The following is a 25,312-nucleotide window of genomic DNA, read 5'->3' on the forward strand; positions in this document are numbered from 1 at the left end:
CCAAACAAGTCAACGCTGTGTCCTCCTCCTGCTTCCTCACCCTCCGCATGCTCCGGAAGATCTTCCGCTGGATCCCCACCGACACCAGAAAGACCGTGACCCACGCCCTCGTCACGAGCCGCCTGGACTACGGCAACACCCTTTATGCTGGGACCACCGCAAAACTCCAGAAACGTCTGCAACGAATTCAAAACGCCTCCGCCCGTCTCATCCTCGACATACCCCGCAACAGCCACATCTCCGCCCACCTGAGACACCTGCACTGGCTTCCCGTCAGCAAAAGGATCACCTTCCGACTCCTCACCCACGCACACTAAGCCCTCCACAACAAGGGACCAGAATACCTCAACCGCCGCCTCAGCTTCTACGCTCCCACCCGTCTTCTCCGCTCCACCAGCCTCGCCCTCGCCGCCGTCCCTCGCATCCGCCGCTCCACGGCGGGTGGGAGGTCCTTCTCCTACCTGGCAGCCAAGACTTGGAACACCCTCCCCACCATCCTCAGGACCACCCAGGACCATTCCGTATTCCGGAGACTCCTCAAGTCCTGGCTCTTCGAGCAGCAGTAACCCCTTCCCCCTAGCTCCTTGAGACCCGCACGGGTGAGTAGCGCGCTTTATAAATGTTAATGATTTGATTTGATTTGATTTGATCCATATTGTGATGTGTCCCTTCTATTACTGCTTTTTCTGCTCTTTTTTGCCACTTTTCGCCCATGCCACTGGGACAAAAATCATGGGCCAAGCCCACACTTGACTCCTGCCTCAATAAGGAGAGAACACTGCAGGGGCATCAGGTCGAAAACACACAGGCACCTCAGGGGGACAGGAAAGGGGGGGCACCTCAGCCGGAAGATGGAATAACACCACTGCTCCTCGAGGGGGCTCCATACCCACAGCGATGTCCTGTGGAGTGCAAGGCCACAGTCTCTCAAGTGGGTGGTTTGCCCACTGCTTGGTCCTGGGGAGTGTAAAGCCACAGTCTCTCAAGTGGGTGGTTTGCCCACTGCTTGGTCCTGGGGAGTGCAAAGCCACAGTCTCTCAGGTGGGTGGTTTGCCTACTGCTTGGTCATGGGGAGTGCAAAGCCACAGTCTCTCAAGTGTGTGGTCTGCCCACTGCTTGGTCCTGGGGAGTGCAAGGCCACAGTCTCTTAAGTGGGTGGTTTGCCCACTGCTTGGTTCTGGGGAGTGCAAAGCCAGTCTCTCAGGTGGGTGGTTTGCCCACTGTTTGGTCCTGGGGAGTGCAAAGCCACAGTCTCTCAAGTGGATGCCTTCTTCCACTGATTCTGGAGGGGGCCTTGTGCCCAGTCTGCTTCATCCTGCCAAGGATAGGGTGAGTGGATGCCTTTCTCCACTGGTTCTGGAGGGGGCCGTGTGCCCAGTCTGCTTCATCCTGCCAAGGATAGGGTGAGTGGATGACTTTCTCCACTGGTTCTAGAAGGGGCAGTGTGCTGAGTGATGCAGCACTTGGGTTGTGGCAGTTCACATTCCCTCACCTGGGCGTCTGAGGCACAAGATTTACAGGGACCAGGTTGCATGATAGTCCATGGAGGCAGGGTTAGACTCCATGCTGCGGCGCCTAAGGCTGCAAACTGGTGGTGTTGTGTTGTGGGGGTGCTGCCAGTGGTGGTGGGAGGCTGCAACTCTTCTCCTGCAGCCTTGGACGGCCGCCCACTGGGGCTGCTGGTGCTGGTAGTGGTCCTACTGTCAGTGGCGTAGGTGGCGGTGCAGGTGGCTATGCTTGCGGCGGGGCTGCTGGCGGTGCTGGCTGTGGTGCAGTTGCCGGTGCTGCCAGTGGTGGAGGTAGGCCCCAGCCCTTTGCCTGCAGCCTCGGACAGCTGCCCACTGGGGATGCTGCTGCTGACAGTAGTGGTGGCAGTGGCGTTGCAGATGGCTGGGCTTGCGGCTGTGCCTGCGGCGGGGCTGCTGGCGGTGCTGCCTGCGGTGCAGGTGGCGGGGCTGGCAGTTCTGCTGGTGGGCACCAGGCCTTCACCTGCAGCCTCTGGCGGCTGAAGTGCCTTGCCTTGGGTTTTCTGCCCCTTCCTTACCTTGGCAGATGCTGTTGTGACCTTGGCTCTGCCAGGGAGAGGTTTGGAGGAGGCCTTGCTGGGTGGTTCGTGCTCCTTGCCCTTGCTGCATGTCGTCCCCTTCTTCACCTTGGCAGGTGGTGGAATGGTTTGGTCCTTTGCAGGGGTTGGTGGCACACTGGCTGGCCTGACAGGTGCCCCCTTTGAGCCTCTGGGAGTTGGAGGTACCACAACGGACGCTGACTTGGTGGCTGAGGTGCTGGCCTGTGTTCTTGACACCCTGGCCCGAGGGGAAGGACGGGGGGAGGGGTAGGGAACAGGTCAATCTTTGCCAGGAAAAGCTTTTTAGACACACTGGGTCGAGAAGAGGGAGAGGGTTTGGGAGTGGAGGAAGAGGGAGTGGTGGTAGGAGGTGTCTGTCTGCTGAGTTTGGGTGAAGGTGCATGGGCTGGATGCTGTTGTGAGGTGGATGGCTGTTGGGTGGGTGGGTGCCTGCGTTTGTGTACTTTGGGAGGAGGGGTCACAGACACACTGGTAGAGGACACAGGGGACGTATGAATGGATGTGGGGGTGGGGACTGCCAGTGAGGGGTGATGGGCATGCTGGTGATGGAGGTAGTGGATGAGGATGTAGTGCATGCAGGTGTAAGTGGAAACAATACTGGAAGAGAGGTGGACTACGAGGAGGAGGGGGACAGAGTGGAGGCAGTAGATGTTGGTGTGTCTGCATGGGTATGGTGCTTGTGTGAGTGCCTGTGGGATGATGTGTGGTGCTTGTGTTTGCCTGAACCACTTCTGTGTGTTGATTTGAGTGAATGCTGGTCTGAAGGTGTGCTTGGGATAGGCTGGGGTTGAGGGGATTGGGACTGGGTAGAGGAAGTTGGAGGGGGAGGCTAGACACAGGGACAATGGCTGCAAGCAGTGCAGAGGCCAGAGCCTGAAATGCTCTCTGTTGGGCCGCCACGCCAGAGTGAATGCCCTCCAGGTATGGATTTGTTTGTTGCAAATGCCCTGCTACACCGTGGATGGCATACAGTATGGTTGACTGCCCAACAAAGAGGGATCTCAGGAGGTCAATAGCCTCATCACTGAGGGCATCAGGGCTGACTGGGGCAGGGCCTGAGGTGCCTGGGGCGAAGGATATGCCCACCCTCCTGGGTGAGTGGGCATGGGAAACACGCTGAGGGGCTGCTGGGAGGGCTGTGCTGGTAGGGGGGGTCACGGCTGTACCTGTTGTTGGGGTGGGCACAGAGGTGTCCACCACTGCTAGGGAGCTTCCATCGGAGGAGGAGTCGCTGTCTGTGGTGTCCCCTCCTGTCCCCGTCGCCCTTCGTCCCACTGGTGCCCTCACCCACTGTGGATTCAGCCTCCAGGCCCATGTGGGATGCAGCTCACTCCGTCACCAGTGCCTCTGCTCCTCAGCCAGATGATGCAAATTCACACAAGGACAGGGTGACAAAACAAAATGTGGGGGGGGGGAGGAAGAGGATACACTTGGTCAATGCGAGCAACACCACTACCATTGGTGGACACAACACACAGGGAGCAGCCCTATGCACTATGCCATGCCCACCAGTTAATAAGATAGTCACCAGCCCATGGGGTACAATGCATAACGCCATCAGCTGCACACAAGAAACCCTCAGGACCCTGCCCAGTAGTAGATGCCCACTAACACTATCGGGGTAGGAGTGCTGCAGAGCCTGCCCAACAAGGGACCTACCCTCCCATTTTCACCCTGGCCTAGGGGTACCCATAGCCCACATCCCCCATCCAGGTACCTATTTACGCACGCAAAGTCAGGAGTCAGATTCTGTACTCACCCCCTTGTGGCTGCTGTGATGCCTACAAGCACTCATCCAACTCCAGATAGGCCACCGCCAGGATGTGGAACATCAGGGGTGTCATGGTGCGACGGGAACCCCTACCTCGTTGGGGAGCCAGCCCCAGCTGGGCCTCTGCCATCTTCTTTGCCCAGCGGTGCAGGTTCTCCCACCTCTTGCGGCAGTGGGTGCTCCGGCTCTCAAAGACCCCCAGGGTCCGCACCTCCTTGGCAATGGCACGACAAATACCCTTCTTCTGGTGGGCGCTGACCTGCAGGGAAAAGACAGCAGATAAGGGAATTAGTCAACCGTCCGGACGTTCAGACTCATGGCCCACCACCCTCCCATCCCCTGATGCACATATATTGTCCACCTTACATGCTGCACTCTGGCCAGGACGCCTTTGCCCACTCCCACATGTGGTACACAGCAGTCCATACATTCATGGCCCACGCATCATGCTCACAGGGTACTCACCTGTTTGTCTGGAGGACCTTAGAGTAACACGTACTGGGGTAGGACCCCATCCACCAGTTTCTCCAACTCCTCCACAGTGAAGGCAGGGGCCCTTTCCCCAGACACATGAGCCATTGTCACTTCCAGACACAGGTCACAGCAGCACTTGCAGTGTAGGCCCTCTCCTGTTGAAGGTCAGGTAGCAAGTGAGTGGATAGATAGAAAATGGCGGTCACGTCTGCTGCGGTGCGTACCGTCACCGCCAGCGTACATTGCCATTGGCTCCTGGAACCCATAGGGCCCAATGATAACCAATGCGAAGTTGTGACGCGATCATCGACCGCCTACCGCGACGGCGCACAACGCCAGCGCAATTACCTCATTTCCACTCGTCCCTCCTCACAGGTCAGGCGTCTGCCATTTCAGGGGGGCACAGGGCATGGCACCTAACTGCGTCACAGCAGACATTGGCACGACAACTGACAGTCGGGTTCAAATTTTGTTTCTGTAAAGTAAACAAATCATCATTAGTGCAATAGATGTGGGAACATGACCCTCTGCTCACCGTTCTCTTCCATAGGCTTCAACCGCTAAGGCCGAATATGAGATGGCGGCATCCCCCGGTGTACAGACCCCTGGTGGACCTTGCGACAATGGAGGACAACACATTCTTATTACATACAGACTTGATCGGGCAACAATCCAAGAACTGTGTGCCCAATTGGAGCCAGACCTCATGTCAGCTATCCACCAGCCCACAGGTACAGGTTGACCAGAGTGTTGTCCGCCCTGCTGAAACAGATGCGCAGCTACATCGTGTTCCCCCAGGTGGAGGACTTGGCCACAGTGAAAGCTGACTTTTATGCCCTGGGTCATATCCCCAACATCATTGGTGCCATTGATGGTACACATGTGGCATTTGTCCCCCCACCCCTGGAGAAATGAACAAGTTTTCAGGAATAGAAAAAGCTATCACTCTATGAATGTGCAGATGGTGTGTTTGGCGGACCAGTACATCTCCCATGTGAATGCCAAATATCCTGGCTCAGCGCATGACGCCTTTATCTTGAGGAATAGCAGCATCCCATATGTAATGGGCCAACTCCAGAGGCACCGGGTGTGGCTAATAGGTGAGCCAAAGGTCCCCACCCAGTTTAAGTTGGTGTCTGGTTATGGGGTTGTCCCTAAGGGTTGGTGTGTGTCTAACACTTGTCCCTTGATATTTGCAGGTGACTCTGGTTACCCCAACCTCTCATGGCTACTGACCCCAGTAAGGAATGCCAGGCCAAGGGCAGAGGAACGTTACAATGAGGCACATGGGCGTACAAGGAGGATTATTGAAAGGACCTTTGGCCTCCTGAAGGCCAGATTCCGGTGCCTCCATCTGACAGGTGGCTCCCTGTACTACTCACCAAAGAAGGTGTGCCAGATCATTGTTGCATGGTGCATGTTGCACAATCTGGCCTTGAGACGCCAGGTGCCTTTTCTGCAGGAGGGTGTGCCTGGAGATGGTCTTGTGGCAGCAGTGGAGCCTGTGGACAGTGAGGAAGAGGAGGCAGAGGAAGAAGATGTTTACAACAGAGTCATTATAAGTCAGCAGTACTTCCAGTGACACACAGGTAAGACACTGTAGGTTCACTTTACATTTCAGTTTTCTGTTGGACATTGTACATGGCAGCCTGATTTCCCTATGTCTTTGACCACTTACCGTACCCTTTGGCATCTCTATGTTCAGATCTCTGTGCCTCACTGTGGCTCCTGCAATGTGTACTGCTGCCCACTAAAGGTCATTCCAAAGTATATTCCACTGTACATTTGAGTTGCAATGCTTTGATTATGTTGTACTAATACATTTGTGAATCATTTGACAGACTCCAGATTAGTATTTGTTCCAAGGGTGTTTATTTAGGTGCTCATAAGTAGAGGGGGATGTGCAATGGGCTGGGCTGATGGTGGAGGAAAGTCCAGAGTAGAGTCCAGTCTCTTGGTATCACAGGTGCATTGTTCAATGGGGCATAGGAAGGGTAGTAATGGCAGTTCATGGTGGACAGGGTGACAGAGTGGGACAGAAAGGTGACAATCAGGAGAGTCTTATTTCCTGGCGGGGGTCTTGGCAATGTTCTCTGGCTTCTGCCTGGATCGCAGGGACCGTTTGTGGGGTGGTTCTCCTTCTGCAGGGGGTGGGGTGCTGGTAGCCTGTTGGTCCTGTGGCGAGTCCTCCTGTCCACTAGCGCTGGCGGAGGTGGAAGGTTGTTCATCGGTTTGGCTAGTGTCAGGCGCCTGTTGTGGTGCCACTGCCTCCCTCATGGTCTTGGCCATGTCAGCTAGCACCCCTGCAATGGTGGCCAGGATGGTGTAGATGTTAGTTATGTCATCCCTGATCCCCAGGTACTGTCCCTCCTGCAGCCGCTGGGTCTCCTGCAACTTGGCCAGTATCTGGCCGAAAGTCTCCTGGGAATGATGGTATGCTCCTAGGATGTTGGAGAGTGCCTTGTGGAAAGTGGGTTCCCTGGGCCTGTCCTCCCCCTGTCGCACAGCAGTCCTCCCAGCTTCCCTGTTGTCCTGTGCCTCTGTCCCCTGAACCGTGTGCCCACTGCCACTGACCCCAGGTCCCTAATCGTCCTGGGTTTGTGGGGTTGCATGGTGTCCCTGTAGTGGCGGACACCCTGCTGCTTGACATGTCCTGGGGACAGTGGCATGGGCCCGCTGAGTGGGTGCTGTGCTGGTGTTTCCTGAGGGGGGAGGCCCTGTGGTAGGTTGGGACTGTGGCTGGGTACCTGACTGTCCAGAGGTCCCTGATGGGCCAGTTTGGTCATCTTGATCCAGGCGTGCAGAGCTGCTGTCGTCACTGTGGGCCTCTTCGGGGGTGGTTTGGATGTAGCTGGCACCTCTTCTCCGAAGACGTTGAGTATGGGTCCTGTGGGGATGCAAATGCAGTGTTAATGTATCTGCGTGTGCCATCTTGTGCATGGGTGTGTTTCCCTGTATGGTTGTGATTTCCGTGTCAGCTTGGCCTTATGTGAGTGGTGATTTTGTGGGCTGGGTGAGTCTCTCTACTGGGCATGCTGTGGTGATGGGTGTCCATGCAGGTCTGTGTTGGGGGTCCATGCTTTGGTGTTGCATGCAGGGCTTGGTATTGGGATGGGTGGGTTGTAATAGTGGAGTATGTGTGAGGTGGTAGAGTGATGGGGGTGAGGGTAGGGGTAGAAGTTTGTGATGGCATGCAGGTAGGGGGAGTGCAAGTAGTAAAGATTTGGCTTACCACAGTCCAGTCCTCCTGCGACTCCTGCGAGGCTCTCGGGATGCATTATTGCCAAGACTTGCTCCTCCCATGTTGTTAGTTGTGTGGGGGGAGGTGGGGGCCCACCGCCAGTCCTCTGTACTGCTACCTGGTGTCTTGCAACCACGGAACGCACCTTCTCCCATAGGTCGTTCCACCTCCTCCTGATGTCATCCCTGGTTCTTGGGTGTTGTCCCACGGCATTGACCCTGTCCACGATTCTCCGCCATAGCTCCATCTTACTTGCAATGGACATCTGCTGCACCTGTTATCCGAATAGCTGTGGCTCTACCCGGATGATTTTCTCCACCATGACCCTTAGCTCCTCCTCAGAAAACCTGGGGTGTCTTTGGGGTGCCATGGATGTGGTGTGTGTGATATGTGTGAGGATGTGTGTGGGGTGATGTGTTGGGGTGTATGTTGTGAGGTGCGTGTCTGATGTACGGGTAATGGTGTTCTGTGGCTCTGATTGAGTGGGTGCTCCTGACTTGTGTCTCTCTGTGTTGGCAATCTTTTTTTCATTGAAAGGGTTGTGGGTAATGTGGGTGTGTGTTTTATAGCGGTGTGAGTGTGTGGGTGTGGTGTGTGTATGTGTGTCAGGTGTGTGTAGTTTGAATTGTCCAATGTGGTGGTGTTTTGTAAATATGTGTGTATTTTGACCACAGCGGTATGTACCGCCAATGGTTTACCGTGTTTGAAAGACCGCCGTGGTGATTCGTGGGTCGTGATACCGTGGGCGTATTCCTGTTGGCGTAACGGTGTGGGTTTGGCTATCGCCAGTTTATCACTGACCTTTGGTCTGGCAGACTTGTGGGGGTGTCTGAATTGTGGCGGATTTATCATTGTGGTTCATAATACCCGTAGCGGAATACCGCCACAGTCACAGTATGTTGGCGCCCGTCAGCACGGCAGTAGGCAGCCTTTACCACCACGGTTGTAAGAGGGCCATAATTATTGAACCATGCTTAGTGTCGGGGAAAAGATTACCTTTCTGAAAATGAAATTGAATTAAGTTAATTGAAATAAATGAAAACTCAACATTGTTTACGGTAAATGTTAGGGTAAACATTTAGGTTGGGGGTAAATAAGGGTCTCTTAGGTGTTCTAAATTATTGTAATTTTGAAGAATGTAATTCATAAAACATATTTTGCATTGATAAAAGATACTACTAGGCACAATAGTATTGAATTATTATACATTACTAGTTAGGATACGTGAGGGATGAAATTAAAAAGAGTTGCATTAAGGTTAATTATTTGTTTTATTTTAATTAGTGAAGAATCTTGTAAATAATACAAAATGAATGCTAACATTAAAAAAAAAATCTTTAACGAATGTTGTTATGCTTAGGCTTTATTGACGGGGTAAAAGTCAAAATGAGAAGATTTTATAGTAATTGTAATATTAATGATACATCTTGGTTGCAAGACGAGAAATCTTTGAGGTAAAGACTATAGTGCGTAATGCAGGAGAGGAGAGGAGAATGGCATAGCAGAAGTAATGGTGTCAAAATAACTGTAGTAGAAGTTATTACAGGAGAAGTAATAGAGGAATGTAACGTGTGTGTTCACAATTTACTATTAAATTGAACCACTGACTTAGTAAACATATATTACTCATCCAAATGATTACATTTGCAATTAATCTTATACTAAATTAGCTCAATCCATATTTAAACAAGCATTTGCAATGCAACGGGTCTCGCATTTCTCCGACGTAAAGCTATTATCAGTTGTAAACTCCCAACCGGACTTTTCTTGCCTCATTAAATGGAAAAAAAACTAGCGTGATGGCGCTCCTATACAAGTGAGATCGCGCTGCGAAAAATGAGAAAAAGTAGTCCACAAACCGGACAGAAAACAGCGAGCCTTACATGTTTTCAGTACTTGGTCGCTGCGCTCGAGGAGGGCCAACCACCGGAAAAGGCATGATGTGTGCATGCCTACTAAAAATGAAATCAAGCAGATTTTAAAAGGCAAGCCCACAAACCAATGAAAGACACTGACGTGATATGGGTGGGGCTCCAAGCACTTTTCTAACTACAGCGTTTCGCAAGCGATACACATGTGCAAGCGCATGCTACGCAGGCTCGACCCTAAAAAATATGCTTAGCTCCAAAGTTTCTCGGTTCGGTATTTTTTTTGTCTATTATTGAGTCATCTCCACCACTTGGGGATTTGCCCTTGGATGTTTTTGGAACTTACTGGAAAACCAAAACATAAACCGCAATTTTAGATTTTCACTACCTGAGATTTTGGAGAAAGAAATTCAACTTTAACAAATAGGCTATGATTTCTATAGAGTATTTAGTTTTTGAAGCTAGTTGTAGACCCAACATTAAAGAGGAGAAAAATACATATGTCTGGCATATTCTGTTTCTACTTAGCTTTGATAGAGATAATTATAGATAATTTAACATAAATGTGCATGGTTGTTGTGTTATTCAGCTGAATAATTCTACTTTTAGCAACATCAGAAAGATGAAAAACTGAGTCAGTTCCACGGTGATTCAAACCAGACAAAATTAGGCATTAAAACTTGATTAGGGTTAGGCATTAGCATTAGTATAGTGACTAAAATAAATTATAATCACTTTAATTGAGATGCTGTATTGATTCTAAAGCAGACACATTGCGCCACTCAGCTAATTCATTCCATCTGCCATATTAGTGTTATGATATCGATACACAGCAGCAATCAGATAACAGTGCATACATTGTGTGGACAACATGTGCATTGTAACTTCTCAATTTGCATTAAAGCGATCATTGGATTGGTACAAATGAGGTTTGAGGCTATACCCAGGGGCATTGTTTGAATAACCTGCAGAACCTTCAAAAAGAGCGGGACTCCTCCTCCTTTTAAACAGGATGGACACATATATGTATAGGTGCTGCCACACCAAACCATAGGAGCAATTTAATACCAAGAAGTGGCAATGCCAATAGGTCTGGCTTATAACTGAAAGTGCCTCTTGAATTGCTCATCAGTTTATGGACTCAATAAGTCAACATATAGTTACTCTGTCACTTATCCTTGCACTCAATCATCTTCCCACTGACTCATTTGTTTATTCACCCAATTATCAATCTGAAATAGCAAGGCACACGAACTAAACAAACACATAAAAGGTATAGTAAAAGAATAAAAGTAGAAAAATGAAATCATGCCACCATCTAAAATTAGCATGCATGGGCTTGAAAGAAAATAAAACTTAGCACCCATCTTGCTATGGTACTTTGTTGTTTTACATTTTCAATAAACCTGCCATATTTATGAGCAAGCTGATAGCCACCCTGCAGTGGGAAAACAAAGTTACACTAAACACAATCTCGTTCCAAAATTGCTACTCAGTATACATCACACTGGGAAGCCATCTTCAAATGCTAACGTTTATAGTGTATCACTTAGTCCTAGTTCAAGGTGCCCAACATTATGCTTCTTGAACTCCAATCTTGGAATGCTACAACAATGGTACACTATGGACAAAGCTGTTCAAATATGACTGACCAATTTAGAAATAGTGCCTGTAGCAGATGCAGCACGCAGAAGATGACATGAGTGGCAATGGGCCCAATAGGAGTATCTGGCAAGATGCAGGATGCTCTTAAGAAAGAGAAGAAAAAAATAAAGGGGGACCAGTCAAAGGCAAAGATGGAAAACTAAACGACTAGCTATCAACCCAGATACTGAAGTGCACTAATTTTCAGGCTGATGTGCACATGGAATCAAGCAAAATGCTTTTACTCACAGGGCATTAGATCCAGTGGCAGAACGGCCGAACTCATTGTCCCATGCAGTTTAGTTAGCTACCTTTCAGAAAAGCGTTTGCTCAATATATGAGGCCTGAGTAAATTATAGTGACAAGCTAATGATAAAGGGTATAGGCCTGACTGCTTCATTAACAAAAGCTATGTCAGATGCCATAGGTTTGATCTGTTTACAATGAAGCTTGACTTACTTAGCAGAGATTACCACATACAGAATACTGTAATGGTTAGATGGTGAGTGTGAACCTGACTCAAACGGGCAGAAGGCAGGCTCAAAGACCCTCCATGTATGTCTATATGTTAATGTTTATAGATGTTTTAGATTTAATCATTGTTAAAAGGGCCTGGAGGACAAATACACCAGTCAGCCACCTCCCACCTTGTCTCCCAAGAGGGTCTAGCATTATCTACCCCCAGTGTTTGTCAGGGGAAGCGATCAAGTCCAAAATCATTGCTTACTTTAGCAATCTGTGAAATTACATGTTAGCAAATACCTCTCTACATGCACTAACAAGGTGTAATATTAATCCCCCTAAAGGCCGATAGGCTTTACATATGATTTTCCTGCCAAATGTACTGCCTTTGTGTGGTTTCGGATGGATGAACGACACAAAAGAGTCACCCCTGTGTTTTTTCAGTAAGGGTAGTACAACAGATAGGAGGCAACTTCCAGGTAAGAGGGAGTGATTGTATCAAAAGGGTGGACATCTTGGCAAAAAGAGCAAAAGGTGCAATGAGTTGTGTACTGAAAGAATCCTATGATTATGTTTCCAAATTTAAGAACGGGGTTAGATTCCAGGGGGGAGCAGAAGAGAACCCAGACAGAGTAGCAGAGGAAGGCTGGGTCATGGCGGGGATCATGTGCAAGGAGAGATGGTAAGTAAAGTGCTGAGGGTGTTCTTCATAGTGGAGGTGACTTTGAGGGAAAGTATGATGGGAATTTCTTGTCTGAGAGAGAAGAGTAAGTAATAAGATGTGTGGTGGGAAAGATATACTGCAGATTGTATGTTCCGGACAGCTGCGGAGGGGAGGGAATACAGCAACAGTTGCATCTCTCCACTTTACAAATGGATTACGGGTTGGCAGGTGAGGGATTTAAAGGATTATTAGGTATCTACAGTTTATAAACACACTACAAGAGGAAGAGGGGATATTATTAAAATGCCAAAGAGAACAGAAGAGAGAGGTAAGGCATTATAGTGGCAATTAATTAGTTTGTCTTCATATCTACAATAGAGGAGGCAAAAAAGGGCTTGCACTGATACTGAAAATATTGGCAATTTATAAATGAACTATAGGTATGAGATTAAGATGGGGTTTCAAAATCTTTCAACTATACTCTACATGAAGAATAGGGAATATAGTGACACTCCCCCAAACTATAAATATAATAAAACAGATTAAGGAATTATTGTGAGACATACATGTCTCCAGTTTATTACCTTTGCAGGAGGGATAGGTGTGGGGTTCCAGTGACTATTATCTCTCAAAAATGTAGTACAGTAATGAGAGTGGAGGGACTTTAGCGACATCTAATTATCACAACTCTATAAATGCAAAACAGGAGGGTGAGGGGAGTGAATATTGACACTGAAATATCTCAAATGAATAAATACACTCCAGGAATAAATGGGCATATATTCGGGTAATATCAAAATAACCCATAGGCAGATGTGGAGTAGAAAAAGGAGCTATATTAGACATTTAAATGCCTCAGGATAATAATACAGTAAAGGTGCGAGGGGAGATATGATTGTAACATTTAAACACCACAGCCTCATAGATACACAGTACAACGTACATGAGGGAGCTGAGATGTCTGGATCTATTTAAATATCTAAGTGATATAAACATAGTACCGAAGAGAGGCAAGAGATAATATACATCCGAATACTTAACCGATATAAATAGAGTGGAGGAGGGAATGAGAGCCTAGAGGCATTTAAATATTGGCGGGATATGAACACAGTAGGGATTAGTGGAGATATTATGTGCCTACTAAAGTATTTCTGGTAGTAGATGTGGTATGAACACATTATAGAAAGAAAAATAACAATATGAACACTACAGGAGTCAGAGAGAGAGGTGCAAAAGAGACATTTATATGCCACGAAGGTATACATATAGAAGAGGTAAAAAGGTGATGAAAGAGACATTTAAATACATCATGAGCATAAACACAGAAAGGGGGTGTCATGGCTGAGGCATGAACATATCCCGCGGGAACAAGAACAGTACACTAGGAAGAAGGAGACACCTAAGGTGAAACATCCCAAAGGTACAAAAACAGATGAGGAAGAGGTTTTATAGACATAGTTAAATGCCACAAGCATCAGGGGATGTAGGAACGGAATCCTGGGCTCACCTACATACTCCTGACGAGTGAAAGAGACATTATAAAGGGTTTTAAATACCAGGGTAGAATTAATACAGAAGATGGTGTAGCAGGAAATATGAGAAAAACATTTAAATATCCAAGAGTAAATATATAAAGCAGAAAGGAATAGAATAAATGTTGAAATGCCTTCCGCGTTTAATTACAATGAAGGGCAGAGATATCATAGACGTTTAGACCAGTTTAAATACCGCTGAATAACTACTGTACAAAGTGGGAACCATGAGAAAGCATTTAAACATCAGAAGGGTATCATAACAATAGAGAAAAAAATTAGGGTGTATGGGGTAGATATATAAATACACCAGGAGTACAAGTTTGGAAGAGAAGACATAGGGCTGAGACATTTATTTCAGGAACAAAAATATAGTACGCTGGTTGGAGGTGTGTTAGAGGAGTGCTTAAATGCCTCTGTACACAAATAAAGGAGGGGGGAGCTACAGCTGAGACATACACCTTACGTATATAAATAGAATCCATTGGGAAGAGGGTAAAATGAGAGATGTTTAAATGCCTCCGAGGCACAATAAAGGAAAGGGAGCTAGAGCGGAGACATATACCCCAGGAATATAAATAGAATCCATTGGGAAGAGAATAGCATGAGAGATGTTTAAATGCCTCCGAGGCACAATAAAGGAAAGGGGGCTAGAGCTAAGACATATACCCCAGGAATATAAATAGAATCCATTGGGAAGAGGATAGCATGAGAGATGTTTAAATGCCTTAGGGCACGAATCAGAAGAGGAGAGGGAGAGGGCTTAATTACTTATATGCCTAAGGTATTTAAATACAGTTCACCGGGCAGTAAAGAGTATCAGAAAGATTTTGAAATGCTTCAGAAGCACAGAGAAGAGCAGGGAGAGGAGCAAGATATGGTAGAGAGGAAAAGAGGTATTTAAATATATCCGAGGCACATATTCAGAAAAGGAGAACACTTTCGAAGACAGAGGAACCACAGGACACTTTCTGGGGTGGCACGTGTTTTCTCGTTCAGGATACTGGTAAATGTGAGGGACAGTCTTGCAGCAAGACTGTTGGGGGAGAGGTAGTAAGGTGCAAGCGAGTGTTTATGTATGAGTATATCAGAGGTGGAGACTCGGTAGGGCCTTAAACATAAAATGAAACGACCAAGTGGACCCTATCATATTAGTCGCTGACATTTCTGCATGTAAGCATTTCTAAGGTAGTTTGAGAACATGCTAGTCTCAGGTTTAGTGCTCCCGTATATGAATTTTATTAGGATTTGTTCATTATATTTTCTGTACTGTAGCCTTATAGCCTGCTGCCAAGGGCTACACTGGTTGCTAGAGGCACTGAACCCGAGCTCTAGGCCCGAGTCACAGGTGAAAGCCTCCAAAGAGGAAGAGGACCTTTATCAGAAAGTATGGCCCGCAGCAGAAGGGCTGTAAGGCTATTAGAACATTATAGCCACTAAGGGTAGAATGTTCTGAAATAAAAAGGGAGAAACATGAAGAGAAGTATTGGAATGTTGGAGCTCTGGGCTTATAGCAGCCATTATAAGCCCAGAGCTACTTTACAATCTTCAATGGAGCTCTCAGCATACCAGTGCCCTAATGACCGGCATTCCATGAAGCACTACGATAAAGTGATACAGATAACATTCACTGGGTTATGCAATCTAAATTCAGGAAAAATTGAACCTTCACAAAAAACTCCTAACTCAACAAACCGTTCACTAGCAGCAAAAGAACTCATGTTAGCAGCAGTACCACATCTCAGGTTATTGAGAACCTCAGCTTTCACAGCCTGAAATTATCTTACCTGGGGAATCACCCATATAAGTCATACAGTTAATAACTGTTTATTCAACGTACAGATCTCTTCAAACGTTTGCAGTTGGTCATTCAGTTTACAGAGGACATGCTCATGAGCAACAAGCTCTGTCATGGCTTCTGACCACTCCACCACAGCTGCGGCCGGGCTATCTTCCAGTATTTTATTACACATATTTTACCAACAGCCAGAGCCAAAACGCAATATCTTTTTATAGTTAAAGATGCTAGCAATGTCCGAGTAACGTGAAAGAGTGCCAGTTCCAGCAACGGTTCAAAGCGCAAGTCACTTACAATTTGCAGGTGACTCCAAATAGGGTAGCAATGAGTGCAATGATGGGCACTATCACATAATGTGTACCATATCACCTCCAGGTCGGTCACATCTCCAACACTTTCCGTGAGGGGGGACATATTTTGCTCTATAGAGTTTATATGGAGACCAATGCCAGTCCCGTAGAATACTGAAGTAGCTAAATTTCAAGTGTTCCTTTCAGTGGCCTTTGTCCTGGTCATGTATTAGGCTGCACCACTCAGTCTCAATGAAGAGTTTCTGTCGCTGTGGTTGCCATCTATTGTTGAGAAAATTCCAAAGAGAGTTTAGAGTAGTATACTGGAGGGAAAATCACTCATATACTAGTATTAGAATTCTTCAAGAGTATGAGATAGGAGCCTAATATCCCACAAGACGCCCAGAAACTGAGTTATGCACATTTCCAAAAATAATAATGTCCCAGAATAAATATACTAAAGACGACTATTCTTATAAGGATATGGACACAGTCAATGCGTTTTGTCTCAAAGTATTGGGGCTTCTTCGTGGGAAAAAATGATAATGGTCTGTCAGGAGTAGCCAATATGTAGATTTGTTTAAATATGTTCATCCCCGTGGTGTTGGTACAAGTTTCATGCTATCAGCATTTCATATAGGCTAAAAACCATTTTCTTTGTAAGCTCCTTATTTTTCCAGACAGCCATGAAAGATATTTTTACCTACAGCAGGGACATGACCGATCTACTAATGAGACCGTTTTTGAGTAGTAGAGAAGACAGGACTGCGTAGGATTGAGTAGGTTCTAGTTGGAATTCTATTCACAAATATGACAAGGGTTTAAAGACCACATCCAAAAGGACATGCCCAAGACAGAGTATGTATTTCTGCTCTGATCATGGCCAGATAAGTACCACATTGGCTAGCTGGATCTCATCATCATTTTTCCAGAGGGGTGCCTGTACATTTATGTCTGCACACCTACATTTTGAGGGGCAGTGACAGGATGGGGTTATCTCTGGCTTTTGCAGAGATGTATTTCCAGTAAATGACTGAAGGCCCTTTAAGCACATCTTGTAAATGGTTCTCTATGACAATCCCTTCAGCAATTTCCAGATTTACGGCAACCTCTCCAGCAGTTTCCAGATCTGCTTCAAAGTGGAAGGTCAATTGTGATAGGTCTTTACCCATATGGAATAATTCAAAGGCAGCTTGGCGAACACCTTCTTCTGTTGTTGCTGCATGCAGTTTATACCCAGTCAACCTCCGTGTGTTTCCTAGCCAAATATAAGCCCTAATCTGATGGTCAATGTAATAAAATTCTGCAGTGGGTTCCAGGAACAGCAACACGCTGAGAACATAGTTGAAGCACGGAGTGTCCACCATCTCAGTTGTTTGTATGCACTTCCATAGAGAGCTGAAGTCTTCTCAGAGTCACAAACTCCTTCTGCATTTGCTTTGTTAAAACCGCCATGTTATTTCTAACCAATTTCTGAGCTTGTAGGTTGCAACTCAACAGGACACCCGTATAGTGCATTTAAGTTGTATCGACCAAATTGGCATTCCGTGCAGTGAATAACCATTCATGAAGGGTGTCATGGGTAAGGCTTCACATTAAGTCCTGCTAATTTTGTAGTCTGAGAAGGATAATATTCATAAGTGCTGTCACAGAAGTCCTAGTGAGGCTGGCATCAAAAATATATCGTCAGCATATAACATGTGCTTCAGACGGCCGCAGAGATGTCAATCACTATAATGTCTTTCGAGCAATAAATAGTGATAGTTGAGGATTCCAGGGCCACCAAAAATAGTACGTGAGACAAGGGGTAACCCTGTCTAGTCCCTCAATTGATATCAGATCAAGAAGCCCTTACAATTTACAATGGATGAAGGATTGGGTACAGCCATTAAGCCCTGGTTAGAAAAGTGTGGCCTATGCCCATCCTAGCAAGTATCCAAAACCAGTAGCCACACTCCACTTGAGCAAATGCCTTTACAGCACTGAGGGAGAGGGACCCCTATTTGCCTTCATCTTGTCTAGTGAGCCGAATAAAGTGTGTTAAAGTGTGATTATGATTTTTTTTAATGGATTAATGAGGGTATAACCTTGTTTGGTCTGGCCGCCAGAATCTTATCCAGGATTCTGATATTGTTGTTAACCAGCAATATGGACCTATAGTTTCCACAATGAAATGGATCCATTCCTGGCAATGAAAAGGAGGCTCTGTTAAAATCAGCGGGTACCCATTCTGTTGTCAAGGTTTCTCAGAACATCTTCCCTTGCAGGGGAACTGAAGAGTGCATTGTCAGTTTGTAGAATTCTGCTGGGAATCTCTCTTCCTTCAGTGCCTTTCTCGTTGCATCTTCTCAATGGCTTTGACCACTTCTTCCTTATATATTTCTCTGCCCAACTCCTCCCAACATTCCAAGCTTAAGCAAAGAATTTTAAGTCTATCCAGACATTATTGTTCAATAGTATTATCCAGTTGAGTGTTGGATGTATATGGTGATGAGTTGAAAGATGCAAATGAAGCAGCTGGTCAAGGCATTGTATCTGTCATATAGTGTTGGTATGTTTGATCTTGCTGCTTGCTGTTTTCAGTTGAAAGGCCTGAAGCCGAATGGCTTTTTCACTAAGTTCCCAATTACGATGTAGTGCTTTTACAGCAGTTATAGGTGTAAATTGATATGCCCCATTGAGGTTGCTGATATCCAATTCCAGTTTTCATTTTTGCTGCTTAGCAGTTTTATGTGCCAAGGCCGAGTCCCTTTCATTAAGGTGGGATTTTCCAGTAGCCCCCACAGACGTGGGAGGAAAACATTTAATTCTTATTCAATTCCAGACAATACTTTAAATAACCAAGTAGTTTAGGTATCCATCCTACAAGTCCTGTCTCTGGAAACTTGCAACTTAGGGAATCCATCCTTCAAGGCCTATCTCTGGGAATCTGCAGCTGTAGGGCATCCGTCCTTCAAGTCCTTTCTCTGGAAACTTGCATCTTAGGATATCCATCCTTCAAGCAGTGTCTCTGGGAATTTGCATCTAGAGCTATCCATCCTTCAAGACCTGTGTCTGGGAACTTGCATCTTAGGGTATCCAAGCTTCAATTCCTGTTTCTGAGAACTGTAGTTGCAGATCTACACCAAAAAATAATTTGGGGCGAGGTCTAAAGCACACTGCACTCCTATAGCCCATTTCATAAATGTCCAGAATATCCTGGGATAATCAATTCTTGTCTCAATTCCAAGAGGGCACATGAAAAAAAGTGTAGTCCAGATGTAGGAGCCCCCATAGATTGATTACAGAATGGTCTGATAACAGGCCACCTAAAAGGCCTCTATTATCATCATTTTGGGTGTTCGGGTGGCCAGAGCAGTCCAAAATTGAGAGACTCCAATCTCCTACCACCACCGGCTTCTTATCATATATTTATGTCAATACTCAATTTAATTTGACAATGAAGGGCCTGATTGAGATCTTGCCGGATGAGTTATTCCATTATAAAGGTGACGGATATCCCATCCAATTAAATAAATCCCATAAGATAGTATGGGATTTATATTTCAGCAGATGGGATATCTGTCACAATTGTGACAAAGTAACTTGTCTGCCAAGTCCTTTTTGTCAATATTTGGAGGAAACACACAGTAAACCTCATAGGTATGTACTTTATAGGTCAAATTAGCAAACATACAGTTGCCTTGTGGATCACACCGGCTTTCCCGTAGTTTTTTCTGGCAACTTATATACATATATTCAGGAGAATGGCTCCTCCTCCTTCTTGTATGGTAGTGTTGATAGTCCTCGAGATTCTGATGAGATTTAAGGACCCAGCACTGCTATTGCTGTTCCAACCTAGTCAAGTCTGCACTCATCTGCCTCTTTTAGGGAGCTGTGGGCCTCTTGCATTAAGATGACATGAGGTTTTTTAGACCCTAAATACAACAAGACGTTTTTCCTTCGAATGTCTCAGATGAGGCCATTAACATCAAGGGATCACAATTAGAATCTTTAGTTGTTTGAACCTTAACAGTGCAAGAAACATGCTCTCAACTACTTGGGTGAGGCCCAAAACTTATATTGATGACCAATGCGGTGTTGAAGCAGATGGTACTCTAGTAAACAAGTACCACAGGTGAGTGTTGCGTCCTCCCCAGCCCTGGAGCACGCACAAGGACATGCCACACATAGAGCTTGTAGTCAACATCTTTATTCATCAGCGCACAACATTCAACTGACTTCTTAATATCCCATAACCGTTAATGCCACACATTAACACCTCCCAGAATTATTGCATAATCCCTTCATTGAGTCCGTCCCTGGCCGCTGGGTCCTAGTACTCATAATCCTAAAACACTACATTGAGCAGTTGCTAAAGTGGGAGTAGATATATTTTTTACCTTTAGATTCGGAGGCAGAATGAAATACAGATCGGTCAAGTGCATAAACACCTCAAACCTCTACTATCTACTAACTTTATAAGAGTGAGGAACGCCTTGAGCACTAAGTGGACCGCTCCTGTTGATTGAGAAGAAGGGCCCAAGTTAAATATCCTTATTGCATGAGCTGTGTGTACAACAGATGAACAGTGTAAGGAAATGCCTCCTTGGCATGGTTACCCCCTAACATTTTGCCTTTACTGATGCCAAGTTATGATTTGAAAGTGTGCTGGGACCCTGCTAACCAGGCCCCAGCACCAGTGTTCTTTCCCTAAACTGTACCTTTCTCTCCACAATTGGCACAACCCTGGCACTCAGGTAAGTCCCTTGTAACTGGTACCTCTGGTACCAAGTGCCCTGATGCCAGGGAAGGTCTCTAAGGGCTCCAGCATGTCTTATGCCACCCTGGGGACCCCTCACTCAGCACATGCACACTGCCTCACAGCTTGTGTGTGCTGGTGGGGAGAAAATGACTAAGACGACATGGCACTCCCCTCAGAGTGCCATGCCATCCTCACACTGCCTGTGGCATAGGTAAGTCACCCCTCTAGCAGGCCTTAAAGCCCTAAGGCACAATGCACTATACCACAGGTGAGGGCATATGTGCATGAGCACTATGCCCCTACAGTGTCTAAGCAAAACCTTAGCCATTGTAAGTGCAGGGTAGCCATAAGAGTATATGGTCTGGGAATTTGTCAAACATGAACTCTACATTTCCATAATGGCTACACTGAAAACTGGGAAGTTTGGTATCAAACTTCTCAGCACAATAAATGCACACTGATGCCAGTGTGCAATTTATTGTAACATACACCCAGAGGGCATCTTAGAGATGCCCCCTGAATACATACCCGACTTCTAGTGTTGGCTGGCCAGTTCTGCCAGCCTGCCACACACCAGACATGTTGCTGGCCACATGGGGAGAGTGCCTTTGTCACTCTGTGGCCAGGAACAAAGCCTGTACTGGGTGGAGGGGCTTCTCACCTCCCCCTGCAGGAACTGTAACACCTGGCGGTGAGCCTCAAAGGCTCACCCCCTTTGTTACAGCACCCCAGGGCATCCCAGCTAGTGGAGATGCCCTTCCCTCCGGCCACTGGCCCCACTTTTGGCGGCAAGGCTGGAGGAGATAATGAGAAAAACAAGGAGGAGTCACCCACCAGTCAGGACAGCCCCCAAGGTGTCCTGAGCTGAGGTGACCCCTGCCTTGAGAAATCCTCCATCTTGAGTTTGGAGGATTCCCCCAATAGGATTAGGGATGTGCCCCCCTTCCCACAGGGAGGAGGCACAAAGAGGGTGTAGCCACCCTCAAGGACAGTAGCCATTGGCTACTGCCCTCCCAGGCCTAAACACACCCCTAAATTCAGTATTTAGGGGCTCCCCAGATCCCAGGAAATCAGATTCCTGCAACCTGAAGAAAGAAGAAGGACTGCTGACCTACAAGCCTGCAAAGAAGGAGGAAGACGACAACTGATTTGGCCCCAGCCATACCGGCCTGTCTCCAACTTCGAAAACCTGCTCCAGCGACACATCCGACAGGGACCGGCGACCTCTGAAGCCTCAGAGGACTGCCCTGGACTACAGGACCAAGAAAATCCTGTGAACAGCGGCCCCGTTCAAAACCAGCTACTTCTTGCATCAAAGAAGCAACTTCCAAAGACTTCACGTTTCCCACTGGAAGCATGAGACTCTACACTTTGCACCCGACGCCCCCGGCTCGACCTGCAGAAAACCAACACCTCAGGGAGGACTCCCAGGCGATTGCGAGCCCGTGAGTAACCAGAGACGACCCCCCCCCCCCTGAGCCACCACAGCGATGCCTGCAGACAGAATCCAGAGGCTCCCCCTGATCGCGACTGCCTGTAACAAGGGACCCGACGCCTGGAACCAACACTGCACCCGCAGCCCCAGGACCTGAAGGAACTGAACTTCGACGCAGGAGTGACACCCAGGCGACCCTCAGCCTTGCTCAGGTGGTGGCTGTCCCGAGAAGCCCCCCGTGCATGCCTGCACCGCTAGAGTGACCCCCGGGTCCCTCCATTGAAACCTATGCTAAACCCGACGCCTGCTTGGCACACTGCACCCGGCTGCCCCTGTGCTGCTGAGGGTGTGTTTTGTATGCCTATTTGTGTCACCCTCAGTGCTCTACAAACCCCCCTGGTCTGCCCCCGAGGACGCAGGTACTTACCTGCTGGCAGACTGGAACCGGAGCACCCCTGTTCTCCATAGGCGCATAAGTGTTTTGGGCACCTCTTTGACCTATGCACATGAGCGGCCCTGAGCTGCTGGCGTGGTAACTTTGGGGTTGCCTTGAACCCCCAACAGTGGGCTGCCTAGGCCCCAGAACTGAGACTTGTAAGTGTTTTACTTACCTCCTAACCTAACCTTTACTTACCTCCCCCAGGAACTGTTGATTTTTGCAGTGTCCACTTTGAAAATAGCTTATTGCCATTTTTACAAAGACTGTACATGATATTGTTTTCATTCGAAGTTCCTAAAGTATCTAAGTGAAGTACCTCACATTTAATGTATTAACTGTAAATCTTGAATCTGTGGTTCTCAAAATAAACTAAGAAAATATATTTTTCAATATAAAAACCTATTGGCCTGGAGTAAGTTTTTGAGTTTGTGTTCCCCGTTTATTGTCTGTGTGTGTACAACAAATGCTTAACACTACCCTCTGATAAACCTACTGCTCGACCACACTACCACAAAAGAGAGCATTAGAATTATCTACTTTTGCCACTATCTTACCTCTAAGGGGAACCCTTGGACTCTGTGCACACCATTTCTTACTTTGAAATAGTATATACAGAGGCAACTTCCTACAAACAGTATACATAAATGGGCTGTATATGTGAATCAAACTTGCAGTTTCCTAGACCTAAAGAGGGAATCTTGACTTGTCTCGATCTCTCTGCTTAACTGCATCTTTTCTTGTGGAGGGTCACTATGGTCACTGTTTCTTATGGAATTGAACAATTTCAGGGAATGGGAAAGTGCTGCTCATATGCTCTGCAATATTGGCAGTGCTTGACTGTGAGATTGTACTGCTATAAGAATAACTGCAGAGATTGTTTAGAAACAAGTATACAAAAGTGTCAGCAGTAGCACCTCCGCTGGTAAGTCTGGTCAGAGCAGCTGCATTCCTGGGGTTGAGTACAGTCCACAACTTCTCCACGAGTCAATTTATGTCTGTAGGGGATGCCTTGGACTACGGCTAACATCAGCGTTATCATTGCATCATGCCTGGGTGGGAACTGGAAAAGTGGCAGTCGGTTCTCTAGTACATCCGGCATTACCTCTATAATGTACTTTAACAGAAACAGTTTTCTTAAATGATTACGCAACGTAAGTTAGATGTTTACAGATTTCAAAAAAGGCCACATAAGGAGTTGATCAAGGGCCAGCTACCTTTACTGAGGCAATTCCAAGCTCCACTCCCTTTATATGAATTTGGATGTGTACATATCTGGTAAGGATTTATGTTTCTCTGACAAAGTAAAGGGAGTTTGTGAGAAAAAAAACTATTTATAGTACAAGGTTTTATTAGTCAATTGTTTTTGCTTTATTACAGTTTCATATTTGTAGCACTTATATAATGCAACAACAAAAAGTAGAAACAAAGAAAACAGAAAGCAAAGAAGAAACTGCGCTATTCCAGGACTAGGACTGGTAGGGCAATGGCCTTTGGACAAGATGAGTGGACTTTGGCTGCAGGTATGATGCAATGAATTCATTGTTGGTACAGTTGGAAACCTTTTTCCAGAGAAAGCAACTGAAAGCACTCATTGTGAATGTCCTTTTGCAAAACACAGTTCATATTCAAGTCATTCGGATCTTGAGACACAACAGAAGCAGAATCATCTAAACCAACTAAATGGAACTGCAGTGTTTATGTGAATTCATTCATATGGCGTGTGTTCTGTGAAGGCAACTAATACAGGGAAATAACTACCTAGGAGATAAATGAGCTTCACAAACCAACGATATTGAAAGTACAACAAACAAACGTGAACAAATTCCTTCTTCAGACCTGTTATCTTACTTCAAATGTGCGCCCTAAAAATATTAATCAGACACGTTATCTCTATCTGTATATTCCATATATTTGACTATCCTTCAGTCTGTTTATCCTAACAGCTTAACTATTTCTTTACCTGTACGTCTTACTAAGATGTGTGTCTTTAGTCACTAAAAAAATTAGAGACGCTTGCTATTAAAAACGTTAGAAATGCCCCCCCTACAAAACTCCACCTGCTGCTAGGACAGGCTGGTCACCAATAAAGGGGTTGTGACCTCCATTACATGCCACAAGGTGCAGGGCTCCAGCAAGGCAGGTCACTGTTCCATCATCTGGGGTCAGTGTGGATCTGACATGTCTTCTCATCTGTGATGTCATCAATGTAATTCTTAAAACATCTGAGTTCATGTGTGAAGTTATGAGCACTGCACTGAAGGAGTCATGGTTCAGTACTCATCTTAACAGGGAAATGTAACTGGTCTTCAGGCTTGCGTCATAAACATAACAAGAAATAACAAGACATTCTGATGATAATCTCAATGTTTTTAACGACAAAGACTTTTCTCTTCTGGGCGAAATAACAGATCTTCCTTGAAGAGGCTATTTTCGGTGAATATTCTTGGTTCTGTAAGGGTACTTTCTGGACATGGCCGAATCAAGAAGTCACTTTTGAACGGCAGGAGTGTGGACACAGGCAGTGGTCATGGCTGCAGAACTCACTGGGGGTGGCTGACAAGCCACATTTCCTCAGTGTGTAAGCCTTGGCTCCAACCAGTGCTGCATCTTCATGCCAAATATGGGGTAAATCTTTTAGGCATTTCTTACTGAAGTCAAAAGAAATCATTCCTATGAGATATAAAATGGGAAATGTTTATTTTAGTTCGCCCCAAATAACTTTGCCAACCGGTAAGATCTGTATGAAAGATGAAGGAAAGAAACAGGACGAAATGAAGAGCCTGTGAGAGTCTCTGCTAGTCTAATGGATATCATGTGCCTGAGGGTTCCTTGCATATGTCACAAATTATTAAAAAATATTTTCA

General features: G+C 46.4%; 1 protein-coding gene and 1 long non-coding RNA gene across 2 annotated transcripts in view; one reads left to right on the forward strand and one right to left on the reverse strand.

The window, feature by feature from the left end:
- The window catches only part of BCL6 (BCL6 transcription repressor), a 255,112-nt gene that overhangs the window by 158,082 nt on the left and 71,718 nt on the right, over positions 1-25,312 (forward strand). The window lies entirely within an intron of this gene.
- The window catches only part of LOC138265234 (uncharacterized), a 48,999-nt gene continuing 47,479 nt past the window's right edge, over positions 23,793-25,312 (reverse strand). Inside the window, exon 2 of the long non-coding RNA XR_011199318.1 lies at positions 23,793-25,118. This is a non-coding gene — a long non-coding RNA (uncharacterized lncRNA). The remainder of the gene's footprint in view (positions 25,119-25,312) is intronic.

The sequence above is a fragment of the Pleurodeles waltl genome, chromosome 11, assembly GCF_031143425.1.
Source record: "Pleurodeles waltl isolate 20211129_DDA chromosome 11, aPleWal1.hap1.20221129, whole genome shotgun sequence".
Taxonomy (NCBI): Eukaryota; Metazoa; Chordata; class Amphibia; order Caudata; family Salamandridae; genus Pleurodeles; species Pleurodeles waltl.